This window comes from Myotis brandtii, unplaced genomic scaffold (assembly GCF_000412655.1).
Source record: "Myotis brandtii unplaced genomic scaffold, ASM41265v1 scaffold674, whole genome shotgun sequence".
Taxonomy (NCBI): domain Eukaryota; kingdom Metazoa; phylum Chordata; class Mammalia; order Chiroptera; family Vespertilionidae; genus Myotis; species Myotis brandtii.
In genome coordinates this window covers 331026-337743 of record NW_005370630.1, presented here as the reverse complement: position 1 = coordinate 337743, position 6718 = coordinate 331026, and the positions used below count along the sequence as shown (strand labels likewise).

At 44.3% G+C, this 6718-nt stretch overlaps 1 protein-coding gene across 1 annotated transcript in view; it reads left to right on the top strand.

Annotated features, from left to right (window-relative positions):
* Positions 1-6: 6 nt before the first annotated feature.
* The window catches only part of ZSWIM5 (zinc finger, SWIM-type containing 5), a 101690-nt gene continuing 94978 nt past the window's right edge, over positions 7-6718 (top strand). Inside the window, exon 1 of the mRNA XM_014529232.1 lies at positions 7-50. The gene's annotated coding sequence lies outside the window, so the exon portion shown is untranslated. The remainder of the gene's footprint in view (positions 51-6718) is intronic.

The window sequence follows — 6718 nt, the reverse complement described above, 5'->3', positions numbered from 1 at the left end:
GGGCATCCGGCTGCTGGACAGCGGCTCCGTGGAGAACGTGCTGCAAGTCGGTAGGTGCTCGCCGGGATGGTGTCTGGTCCCGGCCTCTTCCTCCGCAGGTGCCTGCTCCTCGCCCCATCCCCGGCCCGGGCCCGCGGCTTTCGCCCAACTTCTGCTCCCTCCCCGGGAACGGACGACCCGCATCCAAACTTTTCTCGGCATTTCGGGCAGGTCCGCCGCTGCTCTCGCCCCGCACCGGCCCGCCATCCCGGTTTCGTTTCCTTTGAAGAGCGAATAGGTCTCTTTTACTCTTCCATTCTACACCCATACCAGAGGCAGAAAGGATGGGGAGGAATGCCTTTTGGGATGTAATAATTTCTGGAATGCGTTTTTTTCTAATTTAAGTTTAGCGAGGAGGGAATTGTTAGTGAACCTGGAGCAAGTGATCTTAACAGGGACTGTTTGAGGGACAGGCTGTCAGAGGCAGGTCTGGAGTCTTAGCAGATTGAAGCTGGGTATAATTAACTTTAACATTGGGGGGAAAAATCAACAAAATACAGCGCATTTCAGGCAATTCAAATGTTCTTGCTTTAATATTTTTTCCTCCTGGACCAAATACTTGGGAGTCGAGGCTAAGGACTTAACAATAAGCGAAGATGGAAATGTGACAGCTTCGCTTCTCTGCACCCCCCACCCAAGGAGAAAAGCGCTGCACAATCCGGAGTGGGGGCGGGGTCCGTCTCCCTTGTCACATTGGGGTGAATCAAAAGCTGGTCACGTTGGGTTTTTCAGATGCGTCTCATTTAACAAGTCTCCCTATTTGCTTTTTGTTTGTGGGAAAATGAAAAATGATTTTTTTTGTTGCCTTTTTTACTCCTTCGGCGCTTCTAGTCAGTTTGTTAATCTTAATAAATATAAAAATACAGTAGTTCTGATTTCTGGAATGGTTAGGAAGAAAAGGGGAAAATGACATTGTTTAACATTGACTTGCTATGTGGAAAATTAAAGCACTGATTTTTTTTCTATTTGGATTATTAAAGCATTCTGGAAGTGTGCATTATCTTAATGCATTTTATTGTACGATATATGCTCATATTTATTGAAAAAATATTGATTTTTGAAAGGAGTTGGAGAGAGGTTGTTTTTAGAATTAAGCACAGGAACACACATAAACTCCAAACATCTAGATCTCTTCTGCACAGGTAAAATTAACATATTTGATTTTTCTTTTTTTTTTTTTTTGAAGAGTAGTACATTGTGGTGTTTCATATAAATTAATCTATTTCTGGTTATTGAGAATTACTGAATCCTGTGTTTCTTTTTAAAACAACAGTATTCCACAATTTGTTTTGCAAATGTGAAATGTAAATTTATCTAAATTTATCCTGTGTCTGAATACAGTGACAGTGGATTGAGGAAGTTTTATTTGAAAAAGACTAGTCCTTTGTATATTTGTGTGTATTTTTTCTTTTTTATTTTGTGTGTATTTTTGAAAGAATGAATTGAGTAATCAGATAATTAAGATGTATAGCTTTAACACTGAAATACTGAAAACATGAAAATGAATATAGGCATTTATTAGTCTGTAAATTTTTTTCTTAGATCAGTTAACTTTTAAGATACTTGTTTACAATATTTTAAATTGAAATGTGTCAATTTAAGTGGTCATTTTATAGTAAGAGATGGATTCGAAAGAATTTTCAAACTTGAGGGGACAACTGAGGTAGAAGAAAAGTTTTAAAGAGGTATATTTTGAAAGTGACTATAATGTTAAGTTCTAAATGAAATCAGATTTTGTGGATAATCCAGGTCATGTTTAAATCAGATATTTTTCTTTTATATGATAGCATGCTTATTAGGGGTAATGAGGTTTTGTATGAGAGTTTTGGGGACCAGAGAAAAGACACATAAGATTTTGGATTTCATAGACGAAGGCAGGTAGAAGAATGAATTAATCACTTTTAGGTATGTAATGCTATTTGAAAATCCTGAGCTATGTAATCTTTATTCTTCTGACCTTAATTTATGCTAATGAATGTGGAAGAAAAGGATATGCCATTCTGTATCCTTATGAGTTCTGTATCAGGCATGAACCATCTTTTAATATGTAAAATTAGGGACTCATCCCTCATCTTTTAAATTTAAAATGTATGTGACTTAATCTAGAAGGTAGATTTTATAAAAGTACTAGAGGCCCGGTGCACGAAATTCGTGTATGGGTGCAGTCCCTAGGCCTGGCCGGTGATGAACGCGTGAGCATCTGGTGTGGAAGAGCAGGTCCCAGCTGACCTCTGGGCCCTGGGCAGCATCTGGGCCCCTGGACCCCTGCACGCCCCCTCTGCCTGAGTCACGGTGCCCGAGTTCCCACGTGGAGAGGTGGTGAGCACAGTCGGATGCCGCGGGCCGGGACGTAGCATGGGCCTCTGGGCCACCCAGTGGTGCTACACGGAAGCCGAGTGGATAGCACCCTCTGTCCCGGCCAGCCTCGAAGACCGGCTCCTGCACAAACCCATAAGGAGCCCGACCGGCCCCTGCAGTCCCGGCTGCCGCCTGGCTCACTCAGAAGAGGCTGTGCAGGTGCTGGGTGGGCTCCTTGTGGGTGCTGGGCACCTGAGCGCGGGGGCTTCCGTGGCATGCAAGCCCTGGCGTCTTAGGGGCGGGTAGCAGGGGAAGTGAGAGCGAGCTTGGCAGACACCCCACATTCTCACTAAACCTCCATCCCCATCACCCCCGCCCCCAGATAGCCGGTGAGAGGTCGCAGCCCCTCGCCCGTGAGCTGCGGGAGGTAGGTCGCCACCACCCACCCCCAGTTCCCTGTCCCAGCCTGGGGCTCAGCCCTGATCCAGCGATCAGGGTCTGTCAGCCCGCTGGTTACCACCTGGGCCCTCAGGCCCCTGCATGCCCTGCTCCGTCTGAGTTATCGGGCCCCCGCCTGGCTCCATCAGCACCTGGGAGCTGGGTAGCGGCCCCGCCCCCCACTGCCACTGCTGGTCACCGTCTGCAGGGCTATCTGGCCCCACTCGCACTGCCACCTGCTGCCAGTGCTGCATCACCGACGCCCACCATGTTTTGTTTCGCCCCCTGGTGGTCAGTGCATGTCATAGTGAGCAGTTGAACTCCCAGTCTAGGGGACAATTTGCATATTAGGCTTTTATTATACAGGATAGGATTGCCAAAAGATGAGTGAGAAAGTAATTTGGAAAGCAGAATAGTTATCATGTTCTTCAGTTTATAACTTCACTTCAGACTCAATTTAATTACTAATGAGTGGTGCTAATTAAAAATTCTACATATTTCCTTACTATTTCCAAGCCATAGTTATAACCTCAGAATTGGGAAGTTAGTGAAGACCGATGCTTTAGGAAGGAAGGGAAGAAAGGGTATTTCTATAACAACATTTTTAAAAAGAAAAGATTCCTAAAGGGATTTAAATAAAGAAAACAGAAAGACCTTACAATAAAAACAAGTAAATCTTAAAAATAAAAAAAATGGCAAGCACAAAACAAAAATTTTGAAGGAAAATGAATTAGACAATAAAAACTTTTTCAACAAGGAGGTATATTAAATTCAGTAACTTGTGATTACTTAAAAAAATTTTTTTTTTTTTTCCAGAGAGGAAGGGAGAGGGAGAGAGATTGAAACATCAATGATGAGAGAGAATCATTGATCCACTGCCTCCTGCACGCCTCCTGCTGGGGATCAAGACCGCAACCCAGGCATGTGCCCTTGACCGGAATTGAACCCAGGACCCTTCAGCCAGCAGGCCATGCTGTATCAACTGAGCCAAACTGGCTAAGGCACTTGTGATTATTTTTCACATGGAATGTGGTAATGGGAATCATGGACTGACTGAAAAGCAAGTACTCTGTAGAAAACATCAGATTTTTGAATCAGAATGAAAACTTTCCCAGCTTGATGTAAACAGATGAGAGAACTATAGGTTGTTAAGCTCAAAGGATACATTTCTTTTACATAACAGTGTTGAATCAGAGGTATTATTCCTTTTGTTTTGTTTTTATTGTTCCTTTTAAAAGGGGACAATTGTAAATTAGTCTTTTCATAGACATCTGTAATTTTGAAGCTGTGCGAATAAACTTAGAGCAGTGGTTCTCAACCTTCTGGCCCTTTAAATATAGTTCCTCATGTTGTGACCCAACCATAAAATTATTTTTGTTGCTACTTCATAACTGTAATGGTGCTACTGTTATGAATCGTAATGTAAATATCTGATATGAAGGATGGTCTTAGGCGACCCCTGTGAAAGGGTCGTTCGACCGCCAAAGGGGTCGCGACCCACAAGTTGAGAACCACTGACTTAGAGTCTGATGATCTCTTTGTATTATGAAGGTAATAAAGTTCAGATGCTCTAAGCATCTGCATTTTTAAACTGTTTAAGAAGCCCATGGAAATAGCAATAGTATAAACGTTGGGAAAATATTAATTCAGAAGTCTGAAGATAGTATAAGAATGGGAAAACTATAATTTACTAATAATTTTAAAATGTGGACCCTTTTCCTGTCCATCATATTTTAAATTAATTTCCCTTTGTTTGCTAAAACTTAAAGGAGGTTTGTGTATTTTCAAAGAAATATATGCATTTTTCCTATTCATTCATGATTTTATTGGGAAGTCTGAAGAATTAATACATTCAGGAAAAGCCAGCCTGTTTTTATGTTGCTTAGATCTATCAACACCTGACAAACTGACATGACTGGCAAGCTTCATCAACATACATTGATGTAGCAATATAAAATCCTTCTCCATGTTATGGTTCCCTATGGTGAAAAAGTAATGTTGTTAATCTTTACTCTCACTCAGTATTATATTACTGGAGGCCCTGTACCCTCTCACAGTCAGGACCCCTTAGGGGATGTCATACTGCCAGTTTCCGCCTAATCCCTGCAGGCCAGGCCGAGGGACCCCACCGGTACACAAATCCATGCACCAGGCCTCTAGTATGCATATAAGATCTTTGGTTAATCTCTTCCTGCCTTTCCCCCCTCCCCTTCCCTCTGAGATTCATCAGTCTGTTCCATGTTTCATGCCTGTATGTTAAGCATCTGCCCCCTGGTGGTCAGTGCGTGTCATAGAGAACGGTCGAATGGTTGCTTAGGCTTTTATATGTATACTAGAGGCCCAGTGCACGAATTCGTGCATGGGTGGGGTCCCTTGGGGTGGCCTTTGGGATTCGGGCCCCAGCTTGCGCCCCAGCCTCACAGCCCTGCAGCCCCACCTGGCACCTTGCTGTGGCCTGGCGCCACCCCCTCACCTGCTCCACCATCCTGCCTGCAGGGCAATTGATCGGGGCCGGGCCCTCGCCACTGCCACTGGTCTCCGTCTGCGGGGCGCACTGGTCACCATCTGCTGGGTGATCGGTGGGGCGATCGGGCCCCCGCTCGCACCCGCCTTGGCCTGGTGCCGCCCACTCACCTGCTCCACCGTCCTGCTCTCGTTGGGGCCCATTGGGGCCAGCAGCGCTTCCACTACCGCCCGCTGCCAGTGCCACATCACTGACACCCACCATGTTCCGCGCCGCCCCCAGGTGGTCAGCGCACATCATAGCAAGTGGTTGAACTCCCGGTCGGACAATTTGCATATTAGGCTTTTATTATACAGGATAGATTGTAATCTGTATTATCATATATATTTGCATATATCTACTGTATATATTATCACTAATATAATATCCTATATGATAAAACCCTAATATGCAAATCAACCAAACAGCAGAACAACCGGTCGCTATGATGCGCACTGACCACCAGGGGCAAACGCTCAATGCAGGAGCTGTCCCCTGGTGGTCAGTGCGCTCCCACAGGGGGAGCGCCGTGCAGCCAGAAGCTGGGCTCACAGCTGGCGAGCATAGCAGCAGTGGTCGGATCCTCTCCTGCCTCTGCTGCAGGTGGGCAGTAAGGAGCCAAGGGGTCCCGAACTGTGAGAGCCCTGGACTGTGAGAGAGATATCTGACTGCCAGCTTAGGCCCGATTCCCCCGGAATCGGGCTTAAGCTGGCAGTCAGACATCCCCCGAGTGGTCCCGGACTGCGAGAGGGTGCAGGTTGGGCTGAGGGATTCCCCCCCCCCAACCCCAGTGCATGAATTTCGTGCACCAGCCCTCTAGTAGTATAATATAATCGGTCACATACATGCAGGGACTGTGCAGCAGGTAGTCTCAGATCCTTACTATGTCTGTTTCCTCAACTATAAGTGGACAGAATGATGGTATCAATGGTAGTTTTGAGGATAAATGTAATGTATTTAGGATAGTGCTTAGCACTTATTAGGTACTATGTAAATATTTTCTGTTACCATCTTCAACCTTCTCCCATCCTCTGTATTATGAAGGTAATAGAGTTTCAATCTGACTTGTACTCTCATTGGCTATGTTAAAATTGATCTTATAAAGGTCACCAGTGACCTAATAATTGCCAAACACAGTATCCTTTTTCTAGTCCTCATCCTTCATAACCTCTGTATAGAATTTTCTGTAGTCTACTGCACTTTCCTCTTGAAATACTTCCTAGATATTTGATTTACTTCACAATTTTGGTTTTCTTTCTACCTTTCTTCTATCTTCTCTTACCCATAAAAGTAAGATGTACCTTCTTGCCCAAGCTTTCTAAGTTAGCAACCTCATTTATTTCTATAGCTTTAATAACTTTATGTTCAATTTATGAACAAAGTAGCATCATATAATGTAGTGGTTTAAATTTTGTTTAAAGCAATTCTGTTCATTTTCAA